The following is a 19,620-nucleotide window of genomic DNA, read 5'->3' on the forward strand; positions in this document are numbered from 1 at the left end:
AATCTTCATAAAATAGGTAAGGTACTCTTTGCATGATTAGCTTTGCAGGTGCTGGTGATCATTAAGTCCATTATTTGTTTTTTGTTTTTTTGTTTTTGCTTTTTAGGGCTGTGCCCACAGCATGTGGAAGCTCCCTGGCTGGGGACTGAATCGGAGCTGCAACTGCTGGCCTACGCCACAGCCGCAACAGCACCAGATCCGTGAGCCACTGAGCAAGGCCAGGGATCAAACCCACATCCTCATGGATTCAACAAAGACTGTGCTTTTGGTGTGTTCCCTGTGGCATATAGGATTATTAAGTAGGTTCTTAACCCACTGAGCCACAACAGGAACTCCCTAAGTCCATTTTTAGATCATCACTCTCACATTCTACAATGGAAAGAGATCAAGACATGGCTCCTCAGGTGAACACCTAAGGAGGAGGACATAGGTTAAGGTGTTGAGAACACATCTAGGAAGAAAAATGGGGACTTGTCTCTGGAGAGCACCGTGGACTCCTCGTCAGTGGATATCAGCAAGGCGTTCCAAGTATAGAAGATTATATTACTATTTGCACTTATTTGCTGCCTTTTCTGTAAAGATGACACTTCTGTGTACCACTGATATTAGACTGGGTTTTGCGATTTACTTTGGCGATAAAATCTAAGTAGAAGTCATTTACAATGACCAGAATCTTTGAGAAACATCACTGCCACTGCTCCTTTCCCCTTGCACAAAAATGGTATGTCAAAAATAGGTTTTCTCCTTCAGTCTGGATCCAAAAAAGAAGAGGACATATGGACTAGAGCTACAGCCAACCTGCAACTGACATGAGACTGACAAGTTAAGTTTTGTTATAAGCCCCTTAGACAGTAGGATTGTTTGTTACCATAGCATTACTTAGTGAAAGCTGACTGATACACTAGGTCAGCCAATAGGTGGGTAGGATATAGACTTGGGGCCCAAGATCAGGAATCACAGAACCTTTTGAAAGAGGAGAGATTTTCAAGGCTACTAGGACTGTCAAGAGCAGTTTAAAAAACATCAAAAACTGTAATAACTGAGAGGCCATTTGGTTTAGGGACCAGGTAAAGCAAGGGGAAAGGGTTTTGTAAATAGTAAAGAGATACAGAATGATAAGTCCTATGACTAAGATTCCATTAAATTCTAGCAAATGAATTCAGTGTTAGCTACAGAAATGGCAATGTCTCTGAACTAGGAAGACAAATACCAAATCAAGGAGATAAAGAAGCAAGCTGGTGTTAAAAAAATGATGATATCCAGATGAGAGGCTATGGGGAGAATTCCTCTTCTCTTAGATCAATAGTTTTGTTGATATAAGTCTTTGTGCTGAGCTTTGAAGAGGTAGGATATCTTGATCCCAGAAGGGGCCCAAAGCTGACTCTGGTTGCTTTATCACAGAAAGGAGTATTGAAACCTAGCTCTTAATAAATGGCCCTGTCATGCAAAGAGTCTTTCTAATTCATGTTGGGGGGAGGCAGACAGAGACATGCCATCCCGAATTCAAGCATCATCCTCTTGATTGATTGCTACTTACAGAAACAGTGGGAGAAAAAGGCCTACAGGGCGGGGAGCCAGGCTTTCTCTCTCTGAATATAACACAGGATGATAAAATGTGTTCTGCCACGTGTCTTGGTATTTCTCTTTCTCAAAAAAAAAATTCTTCACGGCTTTCATCACCACTTTATCACATTTCCTCATGTAACTGAAGACATGGGGTTGGACTGCATTAATCTCTGCTCTGAAAGGCAGGACTGAGTCCTCATCAACATCCCAGAGGCTGAAAGTAACAGAAATCTCAAGGTGGGTGTTGCGAGAACTGCTGTCATGATGAATGTGTGGGGAGGAAAGGAACGATCCATGATGGAAGGAGGGACCTGGCACTTGACTAGAAAGTAAATTCCACCCGTTACCATTCTGCTTCTATTCCTCAGGGGGGCGCCCACATCTTTTCAATAGCCACCGAATTTTTTTTTTTTTAAACTATCTCCTGGCCTGGCCTGGCCCCAGGGTCCCTGTTTCTGCCTGATCCTTGCTGCTACTTCCAGGCACCTTCATGGCTCCTAGAAAGAAGTGAGACCCGCTCTAAGGAAAGAGAGCTGGAGAACCAACCAGAGCTCCGGGAGGGCCTGGGCCAGAGCTCCTGTCTCATAGGATGAGTAGGGGTGCGCCAGGTACAGGAAGTACTAGGAAAACATGTATAGAGAAAGGCAGGAAGCAAAATAGTAAAAATAACAAATTTACCATTTATCAAGCACATGCTTTGCAATGTCCTTGTTGGTGTTTATGTACAAGGTCTCTAAGTCTGGCAACAAACTTCCAATGATGTACTCCTTTTCCAAGATGCCAAAGGGAACATGCATTGAAACAATAAATTGTTGCTCAGAGAGGCCCAGTGATAAACTCAAGGGCACACGGCTCTCAAGGGACAGTTGAAATTCCAACTGTTACAGTCTGATGATAAAAGCCTAAGCTCTTTTCACCACTCGGGGCTGTAGATGTGGTTTGGAAATACTCTGTGTCTCATAGTCACCATCAGTAAAATATGTGCATTTAATTCTATAAATGTCATTTTCTTCCACATCTACAATTGAGCTTTGCTGAGCTCTCTCGGCAGAGAGCAGCAAGGCATGGGGATTAGGGGGTGGGCAGCGGGGGGCAGAGCTGGAGGGCATTGGTTCTGCCCTCCAGGTTGTCTCTTAACCTCTCTTGGTTTCCATTTCATCATCTAGAAAATGAGGCTGATAATAATGCTACTCATGTCAAGGAGCCGGGACATCCTTAGCGCAGCTGCTGGCACACAGTAAAGTCCTTGGGAAATGAGCACATCAGCAACTCCTAGGGACCAATTTGCGGCTTTATTCTCCTGGGCCTTTATTTACCTCAATAGGATGGATTATTTCTTATTTATTCATTGAATAAATATTTATTCAAAACCTACTGGGTGGTTGCTGCAGTGCCTTCCTTGGCAAGGCAGAGAAGCACAAGATGTGGGCACCCAGGCAGTACCTGACTGGCATTTGTTCAGCTCTTCACAGTTTACAAACAGGTACGGTACCGACAGTGTTAACCCACCTCAAGGTCCTGCATGCTGTTTAGACACCCAAGGGGGCTTGGAATGGTTACAGAGAAAACCCAAGGTGGGGATATTGGAAAATTGTGTAACACGAAGTAAACCAAATGGGTTGTTTGCCTTCTTGAAGGACTAGCTGGGCGAAGAGAGAACCCGGGGAGAAGGGGGCAGGGAGGCATGGGGGGTGATTTCTTTATTCCCCAGGTACTCCATGATCAAACAGGGAAGAGAGTGCGGCCTCTGGGAGGTGTGCAGGCTGCAGTGGGAGCAGATTCCCATATTGCATTTCTGCTTTTTTGGTTTGTTTTTGGCTGTAGTCTGCAGCTACTTGATGTGGGATCTCCACTTCCAGACCAGGGACTGAACCTGGACCCACAAGGGTGGAAGCACCGAGTCCAAACCACTAGACCAGCAGGCACATTGAGGCTGTTTTCTTTTTAACATGTATGTAATCATCATATCACAACAGTGATCTGCCTTTTCAACTTGAAATAACTGATTCCTCTCTAATTTGAGGGCTCTTTCCACTTAGGAACACATTTTAAATCACTTTCCAAGAGTCACTAAAAGGGACAAGAGCACAACAAAGCGTGTTGTCAATAAGAAACCAGGAAATCTCAACCAGGCCGTCATCTTACAGAATTAAACTTGGCTTTCAAATCTCGTTTGCAAACACCTCGCATTTACTCGTGGGGCTGCACTCCGTCCTGTGACCAATTTCAGAGGGATCTTTGAGCAACATTAAGCAGCAATACTAACTGCCATTTACTGAGAGCTGTGTGTCCCTCCTCATCTCCTCATTCTTCCCAAGGGCAGAATTTCTACTATTTTAGGTGAAGAAAGGGAGGCTCACAGAATTGAAATAATGACTTACAATCCCTGAATGCTTAAGGGCAGAGTTTGGAGTCCAGCAAAGTCATATAAGCTTTCTGTGCCTCGGTTTCCTCCTCTGTAAAATGGGTACAATGCTCATGCAACAGGGCTGTTGTGAAGATTCAGGGGGGTTGGTAGGTGCAAGTGACATAGCACGTGGTATGGCTCTCCAGGTGGAAGTAAGCAAGGCCATGCTAGCCTTACTGCTATAGCTCAGATGTCCCTTTTCCAAGCAGATGCTGTGAGTTTGGAATAGAGGCAGCTCCTGGGTACCTGCCCCAAACATGCTTGTCTTTTAGATCATGCCCCTGTGAGGTGACGGCTTTCAGTCAGAATGGCAAGAGCTTTCCTTCTCTTTTCCAGCGCACCTGGATGAGCTGATTCACCAGCTGCCTGCAGTTTGGGGAGTTTCCTTCTCTCTAGCCGATGACTTCCCTAATTGCTCACTTCTCCGTGACTGTGGGCTGAGAACTTGTGGTTACAAAGCCTCCCCGTTGGGTAGTCTATTCAGTGGAAGAGGTGCTTCTGTTTTTGCTTGGTTAGAAGTTCTCAATACTAGCTACTTAGCAGCACCAATGGAACAAACAGAGTGACTGATAGCTGTCCACATCTGATAGCTTCTTCCTTGGAGATTCTGACTCGGGAGGGCCCAGAATTTGTATTTTGCAAAACCATTTGCTCATTGATTCAGATGCACAGCTTGGTTGAGAACCACTGGGTGAAGAATCTGGATGAAAGAGAACAGCGTGTGTCTCCATCTAGGGAAGTCCTCTTTGTGTGACTCTCAGACAGGCATTTTAGTCCTGCACGTCCTGGCTGTAAAGGGTGGTTTGAGCAGTGATTGAACCCCATGCCAGTCTGAATCCTTCCGACCCCCTACAGAGTAGGCACGATCGTCTCCAATTTACAGGTGCAGAAACTCAGGCCCAGAGAGATGCTGTAACTTGCAGGAGTATTCAGCCCAATGGTCTTTCTCTTTCAGTTCAGACAGGTGATGACTCACAAGGATCCAACTCTTTGTCTGAGGTCAGGAGCACAAATTACCCCAGAAGTCAGGCTTTAGGACACCACAGGGAGGATGTCTGGATAGGTCAAGTCCAACACCAGGTAAATCTGGGCAGGCTTTATGGAAGAGGTGGTTTCTGGAACAAGCTTTGAAAGGAGGCTACTGTTCCAACTGGAGCAGAGGAGGTGGATGTATGCTGCATGGAAATTGAGGGGAAGCAGCATGAAAAGAAGCCTTCATGACTAACACTTTGGGGAAGGGGAATGAAAGAACCCAAAGAACTCCTGAGAAGATGTCAAAAACTAGCTTGTCTTTGGAAATCATTTAAAAATCCTTCTTTGAACAGGAAGCCCTTACAAGGTATTCAAGTACTTGCTTAGCGTTCTCCAGCTGACAAGCTTGTGCAAATGACATCTCCTGTAGCAATCTGACTAGCAGAGCACAAAAATGCTTAATTAAATAGAGTTACTGAATTGAATTCACCTCTGATGATATGTAGAGGAGTTCTTCCCTTACATTTATTAAAGTCCTAGTTTCATGGCAGGATGTAATTAAAAGCTAATATTAAACTCTTTAAGAGAATCAGCTCAGTCATAAGTGAATGAACCTATAAATTAAACATGTATATAATATGGTCTCAGGGGGAGTGGGGGAGTGACAGAGGGAGTGGACATTCCTATGTTGCACAAGGTAGGGGATTTTCTTTTCTTTCTCTCTTTTTGTCTTTTCAGAGCCGCACTGGCGGCATATGGAGGTTCCCAGGCTAGGGGTCGAATCACAGCTACAGCTGCTAGTCTACACCATAGCCATAGCAACGCCAGATCCAAGCCCTGTCTGCGACCTCCACCACAGCTGACAGCAACGCCATATCCTTAACCCACTGAGCAAGGCCTGCATCCGTATGAATGCTAGTCAGGTTCATTTCTGCTGAGCCATGATGGGAACTCCAAGGTAGGGGATTTTCTAAAGCAAGATGGTATGATATAATTTTCAAGACACCCAAACTGAAATATTTCAGTGTATTCATTCAGCATACATTTCTGATTACATGTTGTGTGTTGGAGGAGGTCCCTTGGGAAGATGTGACTGCTGGCTAACCTGAGATAGGGCCCTGGGTAGTTGGAGGCTCTTCACCCCCTCCTGTTTTTGGAATGTATGTTCCACCCACTGTTCCCACAGCCAGAGCTCTTTCAAGGATGCAGCCTCGAGAGAGCAATATGTTGTTGAGACCATCTGGACAGTGCACATGGCTGAACCCGTTAAACCTCTATATAAACTTTTAAGATTTTGGTGGGTGTGTGTGGACATCTACTCGTTTTGCAATTGCCCAAGACGATGTAAGCTCCCTTGTATATTAAAACTGCTACTTACCAATCTGGTGTGATCCAGTCTGCCTCTTGGTCTCTTTCTGCTTTCTGTGTATGGGGGCCAGTTTATGAACCAACAATTGGTGAGCCATCCATGAGACTGAAGAAATCAGTCTTGGGAAAGAGGCATCTATCAGGGGAGTCATGGGTTGGCCACTGACCTCTATGTATAGAGGGGTGACCCTTATGCTTTTGGGCCACTGTATGAGTTCAGGAACACCTCGACAATGCCAGTTGGTCTAATGCATTTGTTGGAGGAACTGTGGAGAGCACAGTGTGGCAAAGAAGGAAGATGAATTGCTGCATGGTGGGCTGGCCTTGAATGTGAGCAGTTTGGCTGGACACCCAGACCAACGAGAGGCTGAAGCTCAAGTTGGAAAGTCTGAAGAAGAACTGAGGTTAGAGAAGGACATGCAGTGTCCATTACTCTGCCAGCCTGGGGGTTGGCAGATAAGGTGGGAGAGCAGGATAAAAGTTGGAAAGCTTTGTGTGCAGTTTTGCAAAACTAGGAGGGTGCAAGCAGATTAAGACCCAAGAACTGATGACAAAGCCCGATTGGGACACTTAAGAGGTGTTATTCCTCGGAAAGTGAGGACAGCAAAGAGGGAATGTTATAGTGATTGACAGTGAAATGGAGGATGCGCCCTATGACATCAGATCCAGGATACAAGGGAAAGCAAAAATACAGCAACAACAACCCCAGCCAGTGGCGCAGCCCCCAATCAGGAGATGTTCATGATGAGACAATACACTCCCACTGAGTTTACTGATAGAGCTACCAATTTCCAGCAAAGGGCCAGGAAAAACATCCAGGCATAGTTAGTGCAGCTGTGGGATAAGGGAAGGATAACATTTTTTGGACAGGGCAGGAGGCAGAGAAAATGACCACACCACAGCATCTGCATGGCACTCAGGGTGCTCAAGGCCCTCATTTCCTTATGTACTGGATTATTCTAGCCTGCAGGGAAGCTCTGTCCAGGAGGGGGAAATCTCTATGGGCTTGTGGGAGCTTGGAAACCTATTCGCATGAAGCTGGGAATGAGACAGGCCAACTACACCCCCGTCTTTGAAGCCCTGATCGGGCCGCATTAACTGCAGCAATGAAAAGCCAGAATACTCGAGTTTGCCCCAAGCACCTAGTGTTCCTGCTGAGTCCAGATGTGGGACAAGATGTTTATGATGTTGGGCAGCCCATTTTGGGTCTGGGAGAAACTGACAAATCCACAAACAGGTACGGTGGTGGGAAAGACCCAAGATGGAGAGAGAACTTGAAAAGCCAAAAGGCTGTCCTGATCAGCAGTGATGCTTCCTGGCCCCCTCCATACCAGTGACAGTTATAGAAGGAAAATGGTTATGTCAGAAAGGTCCCCCTGACACTGCAAACTGGGTGTTTTCTCCCAAGAGAATACGAAGTTTTCAAATCCCCAGTAGAAGAGAACATATTGGGCACTGATAACCTATAAGGTCAAATGCTGCAAACCTCTAATAGTGAATTAATTCCACCTCTGGGTTCGAGTAATCAAACTGGAGCTGAGGAGCAATGTCAACTGGGTACCAGTAAGTCTACTGCCCCCACAAAGAGTGGAAACTGTCAAACAATATAAATTGTTTGGTGGACATAAGGAAATAGGAAAAACTATCTGAGAACTGCACCAGATGGATATTGTATGCTCTGCCCATGGCACTGTCAATAGTCTGGAATGTCAGTAAAAAAACCAAATGGTTCATTGTTTCAAGTCCAGGTTCAATGGGTCCCATTAACTCAAACTACTAGGAGGGGGCAGTCTGAATTAGTGAAAAGTCAGAATTATGTTCATTTATGAATAAAACTAAATGCAGTTTATTACATTTGATATACTAACAAACACAAAATTCTCAAAAAATTGTCAAGTGATCTCTTGTTTAGTTTTAGTGCAAACTATCTTTGGCCCCATTGACCTCAGTGGATGGACCCCAGCCTTTTCTAAATTATCTTACTAGGCGTTATGCACCCTCTCTCTCTTTGAATTCTCACAGCTACCTTTCCCAGCCAAATTCTTCAAATGTTACTACATCTGTTAATCTACTCATGAAGACCCACATAAGTAAGATAGCATCCATTTCAGTAATACAGATGAAGTTTAGTTTTCATTAAATGAGTTTTTAAATCAGAATTGACAATTATTGCCTTTGGGAAAAAAGCAGAGAAAGGGTTTAAATAATGATGGGAAGAAAAGAGTGAGATTGAATTTCTTCTTTCCAGTGATAAACTGCTTTTCCCTTATACTTCAGCAAACAATACCTCAATCCACCCAGCTGATCAAGTAGGAAACTGAGGCACTTCCTACACCCCTCACACCTTCATTATCTATCCCTGCCCCTTATGCAAATCCCCCTGCTCTTTGAATTCTGCCTCTTCATAGTTTTGACCTCATGTGTCCACACCCTTCCCTCTGTCACTGTATCAATTCAGGATTCAGTGCCTCTCTCCTCTCTGTCCCTGGTCTTGCTGCTCTCCTATCCATCCTCCAGAGTGAGCTTTTTAATAACCCAATGCTGTCAAATATCTCTCATCACCAGCAAGAGTGATTGGTCCAAGCAAGGCTAACCAGAGTCCTTCACTAGAACTGACACAGAGGCTGAAAAATTAAACACCATCTCTCGTCTTCTGCTAGGGGTGAGAAGGCTGAATGCAGTAGGAGACGCTAAGGCCAGCACTCAAAAAAGATAAACAGATGAGAAATGGACAGTCTTGGCTGTGTCAAATCCTTGAATCTCATCCCTAATCTAATTTCATATAATTACCATTATACCTTTGTCAACTACAGAAGCCATAAATTACTCTTTTGCTTAAAAACAACAAACAAGAAACAATGTTGATTGTGTCCGTGTCTGGATCTGCCCATTATTTTGAGGTGGCTCTTTTGGTGGCTACCTGGTTGTACCATTCGGGTGGGACATTCCATGGCAAATTCCAGTAACAGTGGAGCTTGGTGTTCCCAGCAGCATAGTATGTTGATCCATGGTGAGAATGGGGGCAGTGGTTCTTTCCCATGACTGCCATACTTTTATGGTGATGGGTGTTTCAGTGGAGGTCCCCAGTCTGACATATGGGGCAACTGGCCCTACTGGTTGATCATTTAACTGTATCAAAGTCTGGGATGGTACTTCAGTAGCCCACTGACCAAAGTGGTGGACTAAAGTAATTTTACTTTTAGTAATTTTATCTGCTGCTCTTTATATATATGTGTGTGTATGTATCTCCAACCCTGTTGCTTATGTGCTACAGGGGAAATGGAACTTCCATATAATGTCATGCTTTGTTGTCCAGCTTTGCACACCATGATCTTTGAAGTGTGACCCCAAGTCACTATCTACTGATGAGGGTATCCCTACATGGTACTCAGCTTCTCTCATCCTCTAATGGTGGCAGCCTGGTTTGAGTAGTGATGGAGTAAGCTTGGGTTAAACCAGACTTGGTGTCCACATGAATCAAGACATATTTAGGAGTTCCCATTGTGGCTCAGTGGGTTAAGAACCCAACATAGTACCAATGAAGATGTGGGTTCAATCCCTGGCCTTGCTCAGTGGGTTAAGGATCCAGCATTGCCAGTGAGCTGCTGTGTAGGTCACAGATGCAGCTCAGATTCCACACTGCTGTGACTATGGCATAGGCCAACAGCTGCAGCTTCTATTCAACACCTAGCCTAGGAACTTCTATATCTGCAGGTGTGGCCCTAAAAAGAAAATTAAGTGTATTTAGAACACTCACTCAGAGGTTGGTGGGGACAACAAAATCAATTTGCTATTCTCTCACCAATTAGGAACTCTGGTATATGGCCCCAGATTCCTTTGGTAGTTCCCTTGGGCATTGTGTAAAAAACACAGGACATGCTGTTACTGCATTAACAAAGTCACTATATTTTAAGGACAATCCATATCCTTGTCAATTTGCCACCCTACGCTGGGGCTACAGTGGCCACTCTTCACGTATCCAATCTGCCATAGCTACTGGAGGGTTCATTGCTGGGGTTCATACTCAGGCTAGACCATCAGTTTCCTGACTGCCAAGAGGCCGAGATGTGGAAAACAGCGAGGACTGACTCAGGCTCTTAGAGGCAAACCCAAATGTCTTTCCACATATCCTAACCCCACGAGGGCTTATTCATGACCATCTACTCCTCGGCTTCCCATCGTCCAAGCCATAGGGTTAATCCCTTTAGAACACGTCAACTGTCAATGCAAAGGGTTAAGGAATAGGGTTCATGAGTGGTCACCAGCCATATCCTGGCTGCTGTGGTTCATTTTTGACTCCATCCAGATGGTATAAGTGCCAGGTTGAATAGTGATGGCAGTCCACATGAGTGGGTTGCCCCAACTAGACCCATCTGTAAATTCCATAGGAGGAATTTCCCCCACTCCCTCTCTACAGGCCACAAGGGGCTGCCATGGAAATAGGGGCAGGGCACTGGAGGCTATACATATGCTACAGAGCCTAGTAGCAACCACATTTCTAGAGACAATGGGCCAAGAGACAGGGTGCTCCTCTGCTGCAAACAGGCTGCCACTTGGTCACCGTGAGGATTTGAGCCATGGCAGAGGTGGGGTGATGGAACATGTTCTCAATACACCTCTTGATAGGAAGGGACGTTCTTACCATGATACACTGTTCCTTCATGGGAGGGTCTCCCTGGAGGAGTGTTGAATACACTGCTAGGGGCTATTGCTGTATGAGTGCATATCTGGTTTCTGCCCCCTTCCTGAGCGGAGATCAACCAGAATCCTAGGGGTTCTCCCTGGGTCTTTGTCTCAGTGCCCAGCCCATACCTTCCAGAGTCATAGACAAATCTAACTCAAATGAGAGCCCCACGCAGGAGATAGTGAGAGGTTTAATCTGCTTGCTAGTATCTTTGCTTCTCAAGGGCAGCTTACTGCTCTGACCCCTACCCCAACTGTGCCCTTTCTTTACCAGGTGGTATAAGGTACAGAGGCACTGTGACGGGGGCGGGGGGGATAAAAGTCCTCCAAAGCTCCCAAATCCCTACAAAGGCTTGCACCTCTTTTGTGTTCTCAAGGGTTGGATAGGTTTGTCAATTACAGCTTTTGCAACATTAGCTGCACATACAGTTTTTGCACATCGTCCTTCCTCTGCCTCAAGCGTCCTTTACCATATTCCCTGCTAAGAAAATTCTAACGTGTCCCTGAAGACCTCCCTTGGACTAAATTAATCTTATTTTCCGATGCTCTTCTGTTTTGTTCATACCCCTATCAAGGGGTAGCTTGGTAGGTAAGAGCATGGCCTTTGATTTGACCTGTCCTCTTCTATGAAGTGTTAAGCAAGTTACTTAAAACCTCCTTGAGCCTAAGATTTCTTGCCATGCAATGGGGTTAATAATACTGCCTCATAAGATTACTGTAAAGACTAACAAATACGAAGTGCCTAGCACAGGTCTGGCACATAGTAAATGCTCAATAAATGAACAAAATAATAAACATATATATAAAGAATAACCCAAGACAAAAAAGCATCTACCTTTTGTTCTGTTTAGTTTTCGATGGTGATTATTCGACAGGAGAAATTTTTTTTTTTTTTTTTTAGGGCCACACCTGTGGCATATGGAAGTTCCCAGGCTAGGGGTCGAATCAGAGCTGCAGCTGCCACCCACAGCCACAGCCCACAGCCACAGCCATGCAAGATCCAAGCCGCATCAGTGACCTACACCACAGCTCACGGCAATGCCAGATCCTTAACCCACTGAGAGAGGCCAGGGATCAAACCTACATCATCATGGATACTAGCTGGGTTCATTACTGCTGAGCCACGACTAGAATTCCTGACAGTAGAAATCCTTGGCAGATTAATGGCTTCACACTTATTCAGCAGTTCAAAGTGCCAAGAGGGCTACTGTTCCTCAGTAAAGAATTCTTCTTATCTCAGTATGAGAGTAGTTGCAGTTTTCAAATGAGCAAAGACCCAGAGGTTATAGTACTTCATGAGATGTGCCGACTGGAATCCAGGAAACTCATGCCCCCACCTTCGGGTGTGCCTGAGACATGGCCTGGCTCATTCTTTCACTCCATGCTGCTGGCCGCAGCGGCTGTTACAGGGATGAGCATGGGCCCAGGCTGGACCCATCAAAGTCTTCTCCAATTATATGCAGAGGTTCTTTCTCTCTGCTAGCAGATTGTCAGCCATTTTTCCTCCTCTCCTCTCCCTGCTTCATGGAGCAAAGCTATCTGCAGTAGATCTGAACGGGGTCAACACACAGGAGAAAAATCTTGACAATGTCGTTCGAGTCCCTGGAGTCCCTGAGGCCTCCTTCTTCCCTTGGACTTTCTAGTTAGATGATGCATTCATTTTTTTGAAGCTTAAAATAGTTTGAGCTGAGCTCTATGATTCAAGATCCACTGGCTTGAATAAACTGCTTATGATTCTTACTGCCACCCTAGGAGATAAATATTATACCTCTCTTCTATTTAATTAATTAATTAATTATTTTTTTTTTTTTGGTCTTTTTAGGGTCACACCTGTGGCATAGGGAAGTTCCCAGGCTAGAGGCTGAACCAGAGCTGCGCCTGCTGCCCATACCACAGCCATGGCAATGCAGGATCTGAGCTGCATCTGAGACCTACACCACAGCTCACAGCAATGCTGGATCCTTAACTCACTGAGTGAGGCCAGGGATTGAACCTGCATCTTCATGGATACCAGTCGGGTTCTTAACCCATTGAGCCATAAAGGGAACGCCCCCTTTCTTCCCTTTAGATATAAAAATCAGGGAGGTTACCTATACAAAAATATACAGCTACTAAGTGGTAAAAATTGGTTTCAAATTCAGGTCTGCTGGATTCTAAAACCCTTACTGCCTTGATTACTTCAATTACTTCTGTTGACATGTCACCCTGACACCTGCCTTGACCTTCCCAAATGCTAGTCTATGCGGATGTTCTTGGCACTTTGTCATCTTGTCCTCCCCGTATTCCCTGATACACAATATCGAGGTTGCTCCTTTGTATATTCAGCTCTCAGTTTTGTCTAATTCAAATTTGTTTGTAGATTCTTCTATTTAAACTCCTTCTCACTCCCTTTCTAAGTAACTCAGGAAGCGTGACGAGCCTTCTCGCTAGGCTGCCTATGACCCATGCTGTGATGGGTCCATTAATCTCCCAGATTGTGAGGGAGGCAGCGGCTGCCCCAGGTGGCATTTCTTAGGAGACAGAAGAGGCAGCCGAAGACCATGATTGGAATCTAAATGACAGTGGCTTGTACAGGGCAGGAAGGTTTGGTAGGTCTAGGAGGAGAATCAAGGTGGCAGTTTTATTTAATTAAATTATTGGCTCAAGAACGACTATCTAATGGCCTTTGATTTCATAATTCATGAGATGAGATTGGTCACTGTCCCAAAAGAAATTCTAGGGGCAGAGAAGAAGAGATCCAAGATAGGGTGTGTATATATGCTTACATATATGTTTTATATTCTTATTGATGATTCAAATTACACCCAACTGTGTTTATAGCTGTGTCTTACTATTTTCAGTTTCTATCCTAAAGGCTACCAATTATTTTAACATCTTTTAGGATTTTAGTGTCTGTTTTATTCATGAGATAGTTTTTCAAACTATGGCGAATGACCTAGAATTCTATTCCCTATCTGCATCTTAAGGGGTTCTGCATCTGCTTATACATCTGCATTTGAAGGACAGTATGCGTCATAATTTTCAGTGAGGTCTCTCTCTCTCTATCTCTCTTTTTTTTTTTGGCAAACATGCATTTAAGGCCTCTCAGTTCCTTCTCTGAACTGATTCTTACTCAAATCTTGGTTTCATGTTTTTCAGGAAGTTTAAGCTTCTTGGCACCAGCGTATCTACTTTCTAATGTTTGGCACACTTGTGTTTTTTTGTTCAGTGTTGTCTTTCTGGCTTGCAAACACTATGCAGTGCCTAAAACACAATATGGCACATTTGTGTTTATCAAATATTTGCTGAAAGAGGCAATCAGCTATAATCTGTATCATGTCATTAGAGTCACGGAGGTAGTTTGGGGTGGTTGGAAAGTGGGACGTGGCTGCAGGGTGGCCTTGCACTTCTTCCATCCTTGGTAAACCTCATTCATGCCAATCCTGCAGTGAGCCACTGCTCCTCATGGGAACTCACCTTATTCCTCAGGAGTTTCGGGGGAGAGGGGAGGTTGCGGACCATCAAAGCCTTCATAAATCAGCATAATCTGGACTTCTTCACAGTACTCATCCTATTGCATTATAGCTATATATTTTAATATCTGCTTTCTCCATTGAGCTGTGAGCTACTATGATTTGGGTATAATGTCTTATTCATTGCCTAGCATATTTATTAGCACCTAGTTATAGCAGAAATTGCTAATACTTATTTTTTTATTTTTTATTTTGTTTTATTTTTTTTTGCTTTTCAGGCTGTACCTGTGGCATACGGAGGTTCCCAGGCTAGGGTTGAATCGGAGCTACAAATGACGGCCTACACCACAGCCACAGCAACACCAGATCCGAGCAGCGTCTGTGACCTACACCCCAGCGACACCGGATCCTTAACCCACTGAGCCAGGCCAGGGATTGAACCCACATCCTCATGGATCCTAGTCGGATTCGTTTCCATTGCACCACGCTAGGAACCCCAGAAACTGCTAATATTTATTGATTGCAGACCATGTGGCACATAGTACCCTAAGCATTTTTACAGATATTAATTTGTTATTTCTCAAAACATCCTATGTGAGTTAAGTCCTATTATTATATCCATTTTCATGCTGAGAAAACTGAGGGTAACAGAGATTTTAAGTAACTGCTAAGGACCATACACGTGAGACAAAAATGATAAGACAGGAATTCAAACTCATACTGTACGGCCACAAAGACCACACTATTAACCAATATTATCCCTTGAAATAAGTTTCAGTTAAATTAAATTTCATATCAACAAGGAATTCCTGTCTGAGGTCTCAAGAGAAAGAGACATGGGTCACTTTAGAGAAGAAAAGATGGATGATATAGGCACAGCCCTGGGACAGACAGGTCAAGTGTGCGTGTATCATCATGCCTTAGGATGTGAGTGTCTGGAGCGAGGGGCAGAGGGGGAAAGTACCCACTTCCTCCTTAAGGCAGGTGGAGGGTTGAATCCTTCAAGCTCAAGTGGGACACCCTCATATTGGGGAAGCAGTGAGCACCTAGGAGGTGGTAGTGATGGCGGGGTGACAGTGCCAGGTAACTCGAGGCCATTTTATCATACTGGTTAAGGGCAAGCATTATGAAGGCACAGGGACTGGCTTAGCACAGTGCTTGATGCATAGTAAATGCTCAATCCATGAACGTTATCCATTACTGCCATGTGAGAGTTTTCTGAGTGTTCAGAGCAAGGGTAGCCACAAAGATCAGGACACTAGTGCCTGTACATTCTCATGGACCGGAAGTCCTACAGATGTAGGAACCCAACCGGAAGAGCCTATTTCTGGCTCCAAGTGAACTGCTCCCCTCTCCTCCTCACCTGGGATGTTGGAGTTGCCACACCGGTGGGAGTACGTGGCCTCCAGAGAAGGATAAGCCTTGTCTGGTGGAGGGGTTGAATCCTTCTCACAATGCACCTGGCTATTTCTGTGAAGAAGTTATGTCTCTTTCCATTTCTCTTACCCGTTAACCCACGCAAGACTCCCTCTGGCTAATTGAATTCGCTAGAAGGCTGCCTTGTGTGATTAGGCATCCTGCCGCCTGAGCTGAGAGGAGGAAGGGAACAGGCGGAGAGGCAAACGTCTTGGTGAGCACAATTCAATCTGCTGCTAAATTTAATCTGTGTTTCTGGTTTCTGTTCTCATTCAACCACCTGCGGCGATATGTTTAAAATGCTCCTGACACATCAGCAAGGTGGGCTCTGTGCCAAGACCAAGGCTGCCCATTTTTGCTCCATTTTATACAAAACCCGAGTGAATATCAGGTAGTGGTTTTCCTTTTCTTGCCACACCTGCAATTCCAAATTGTGGTCTCCAGAATAGGTTTTAACAATATCAGCTCCCTGCCCCTGCCCCACAAATTTTCCTCTCTCCAGAAGAAATTGGCAGGTCCTCAGCACTAGTTTTAGAGTTCTTGCCTCACATTACATCAAACACATTAATCCATCTGAATCTTGCACGACTAAAATTTATCTGAAATTTCATGTGGCGAGTTGTAGATGAGTTAAAGATGTTGTCCCGTACAATTAAGTGCATATTATTTTGGATTTTGAGTTTTCTTTTTGTACTTTGCAGCTGAAACATCTTCTTTGTCAGGTCTTACACCTCTTACTGAGGCGTCTGAAAAGCTCATGGGTCCTGGGTCCTGTGCCCATGTATGGACCAAACTAGGGGCTTAAGCAGTGGAGGTGTTTGATTGTCCACCCACCGTTTTGAACTTTCCTGAAGTAGAAGCAAAGAACATGTGTGTGATGGCTCAACACACAAGCTTTGGCATTGAGCAGGTCCAAGTCTGTCTGCTCAGAGCATCACTTCCTGAGAACAGAGCCTCCGTCTCTACCTCTGTTAAAATGTGGATGATGATGGCGCCTACTCACTACTGCTGTCTGAATAGTATCTGTTGTGGTTTGTAACGGGACAGCTTGGTGGGGCTGAACTACACTTCCCAGAATTCCCTTTCTGGTGTGTTTGCAGTTAGAATGGGCCCTAAGAGAGATTCCAGTGGGAGATGTGCCAAATGCAAGTGAAACAGCATGCATTTTGTAGTTCATACGCATTGTCGCTTACCTGCTGGCTCATCTGATTGGCAGGACGTAGTGGTCAGGCCTGCAGTGACTCTAACTTTCTACTAGATCTTTCTTCAGCTTCTTGGACCCCCAGGCCAGGTATACATGGTTTAACTTCAAGGGCAAAGTCCTGGCATCTGCAGGACAAGCTGAGAAGCAAAAACAAACAAACAAAAAAACACTGCTATGATTTCAGTCCCTTTCTTCGGGTTCCATTTCATTCTTTCCCTCCCCCACTCTACTTCCACCTTCCCTTCCTGATTGCCTCCCCAAGGACTGCATGCTCCAACCTAAGGTGTGAAGGTAACCAGCTCTCACGATTATGTAAGGCCAAGTCCTTACATAACAAATCCCTTTCTGTAATTACAGTGGTTCCGTTTCTCTGACTGAGCTCCACCTGAAATAGAAATGATTGTTGTTTGATTGGGGTAAGGCTCAGAAAGTACACAGTAGAGGACCTGGTACATATTCAGTGCGTGAGAAACACCTCTGTTACAATTCCCAAAGATGGACCTACTTCATGAGCACGAATCTAAGTTCAGCACCTAACACAGAGCCTGGCACATAGCAGATGCTCCATACAAACTTGTTGAATGTTTTTCATCACAAGAGAGAGAAACAAGACTATATGTGGCAATACATGGGAGTTGAGGGGGAGGTGATAGAATTAGTTGAGTAATAGGACATCTATATTTAAGAACACCATTTTAAAGAAATGCAATTTATCATTTTTATCATTTAATGTTTCTAGAATGATCACCTAGGGCAGCAACATCACACACTCTAAATTTAAACACTGCCAAGTATGTTCCTTGGGACTGGTTTGCATGAACAGTTAAACTGATACTTAATAAGCATATGCAAATAAAAATAGATGTTTCTATGGGACTTGAGAAGGAAACTATTCTCGTACGAAGTTTCCACATCTGACAAGTCTCTCTTCGTCACCTCTCTCTGATCTGGTGTCCTCTGTATCCTGCGTGAAGCTTTCTTATTCCTATGTGGCCCTCTTGACTCCAGTGAGTTTCACTTTTATCTTCTTCTACCCACAAGATCATGGTCATTCCCTGGCTTTTGTCTTCAGCCTAGAGTGTACCACCTCCAAAAACTTAATTCCAGTTCTTATGGTTATTTAGTGTGCATAATGAACCACCCCCCAAAACAGCAATCTTTTGTTTTGAGTCTGCAAAGGGGTCACAGCTCGGTGAGAACATCAGCTCGGTAATTCAAATAACTGAGCCTGGAACGGCAGAGGGCTGGCCAGGCACCTCTCGCTTCTTGGAGTCCCAGGACCTCTCCTTGTGGCCTCTCCATGCAGTCTCCCAGCATGGTGGCCTCAGAAGAGCTAGACTTATAAGGTTACTCAGGACTCAAAGAGCAAGTATTCTAAGAGGTCCAGGTAGAAGCTACAAGGCTTCTCATGATCCCACCTTCGAAGCCCAGATCATCAGACATATACCACCTTCTACTGGTTAAGCTAATCACTATGTGCAAGGGGAGGGAAATCAGACTCCACCTCTCAGTGGGGGAAAGTGCAAAGAACTGTGGTCTTTAACCCATGACGTCCATTTCTGACGCCTCTGGTCACCAGTTCCTTCTCTACCACCCGTCATCTTCACTTTAGTTTGCCTGTTGGTAGACCTCAGTTCCTTTGATGCCTCCATTTTCTTCCTCTTCTATATTTATATCACCCCCTCTCTAGCCTAGACTTTCTGGTCTGCCACTTTGCCACTTTCAATGTCCTGTCCCTTTAACTTTCCCATCACAGTCTCTTGGCAAAGTCTCAACAATGGAGCAATCCAATCAATTCCCATTTTCGCTCCTCCACAGGCTGTTGAGAACATCAAAAAAATCCACAGGAGTTCCCATTGTGGCTCAGTGGTTAACGAACCGGACTAGTATCCATGAGGACGTGGGTTTGATCCCTGGCCTTGCTCAGTGGGTTAAGGATCTGGTGTTGCTGTGAGATGTGGCATAGGTTGCAGATGCCACTCAGATCCTGCTTTGCTGTGGCTGTGGTGTAGGCTGGCAGCTATAGCTCAGATTTGACCTCTAGCCTGGGAACTTCCATATGCCGTGGGTGTGGCCCTAAAAAGATTTAAAAAAAATTTTTTTTTCTACTTATAGATCCAGAACTAAACAGAACAAAAGGTAGGGGAAAAAAAAAAAAAGAAAGTTCACAGATTGATGCCCTGGGGAATATCAGACGCTTCCCCAGATGTACTCCTCAGGCTCACACTCTCCATAGCTCTGTCTCCACTTTCCATAGCAGCAAGATCAGACCATCCCAACTCACTCTTCTGTTGCTAACCATCTCCCCATCTCACCACTTCTTTCTTCATTCTCAGCAGATGAACTTGTTTTGTACTTGACAGAGTGAAAAAGGGGCTCTCTCAATTTTTCATGCCCTGCTTCCCTAAGACAAACACATCTAAATCTGAACCCCACTGGGGCTTTGCTTTCGGCTGACTCTCTAAATGGAAGCTAGGAGGGTGGTCCCTGCTCCTGTCTGAGGCTACCCCGCCCTCAGTGCTCTGCTCCATCTCCTTCTGTCGCCTCAGGAA

The 19,620-nt window shown here is 44.8% G+C and overlaps 1 long non-coding RNA gene across 1 annotated transcript in view; it reads right to left on the minus strand.

Annotated features, from left to right (window-relative positions):
- Nucleotides 1-19,620, minus strand: part of LOC146399779 (uncharacterized) — a 452,175-nt gene that overhangs the window by 64,236 nt on the left and 368,319 nt on the right. The window contains exon 3 of the long non-coding RNA XR_014814861.1: nucleotides 17,058-17,205. This is a non-coding gene — a long non-coding RNA (uncharacterized LOC146399779). The remainder of the gene's footprint in view (nucleotides 1-17,057; nucleotides 17,206-19,620) is intronic.

Source organism: Sus scrofa, chromosome 9 (assembly GCF_054392235.1).
Source record: "Sus scrofa isolate SSC_HxYL_T2T_F1_AM1 chromosome 9, Sscrofa_HxYL_maternal_Yorkshire_Landrace_v2.0, whole genome shotgun sequence".
In the NCBI taxonomy this organism is placed as follows: domain Eukaryota; kingdom Metazoa; phylum Chordata; class Mammalia; order Artiodactyla; family Suidae; genus Sus; species Sus scrofa.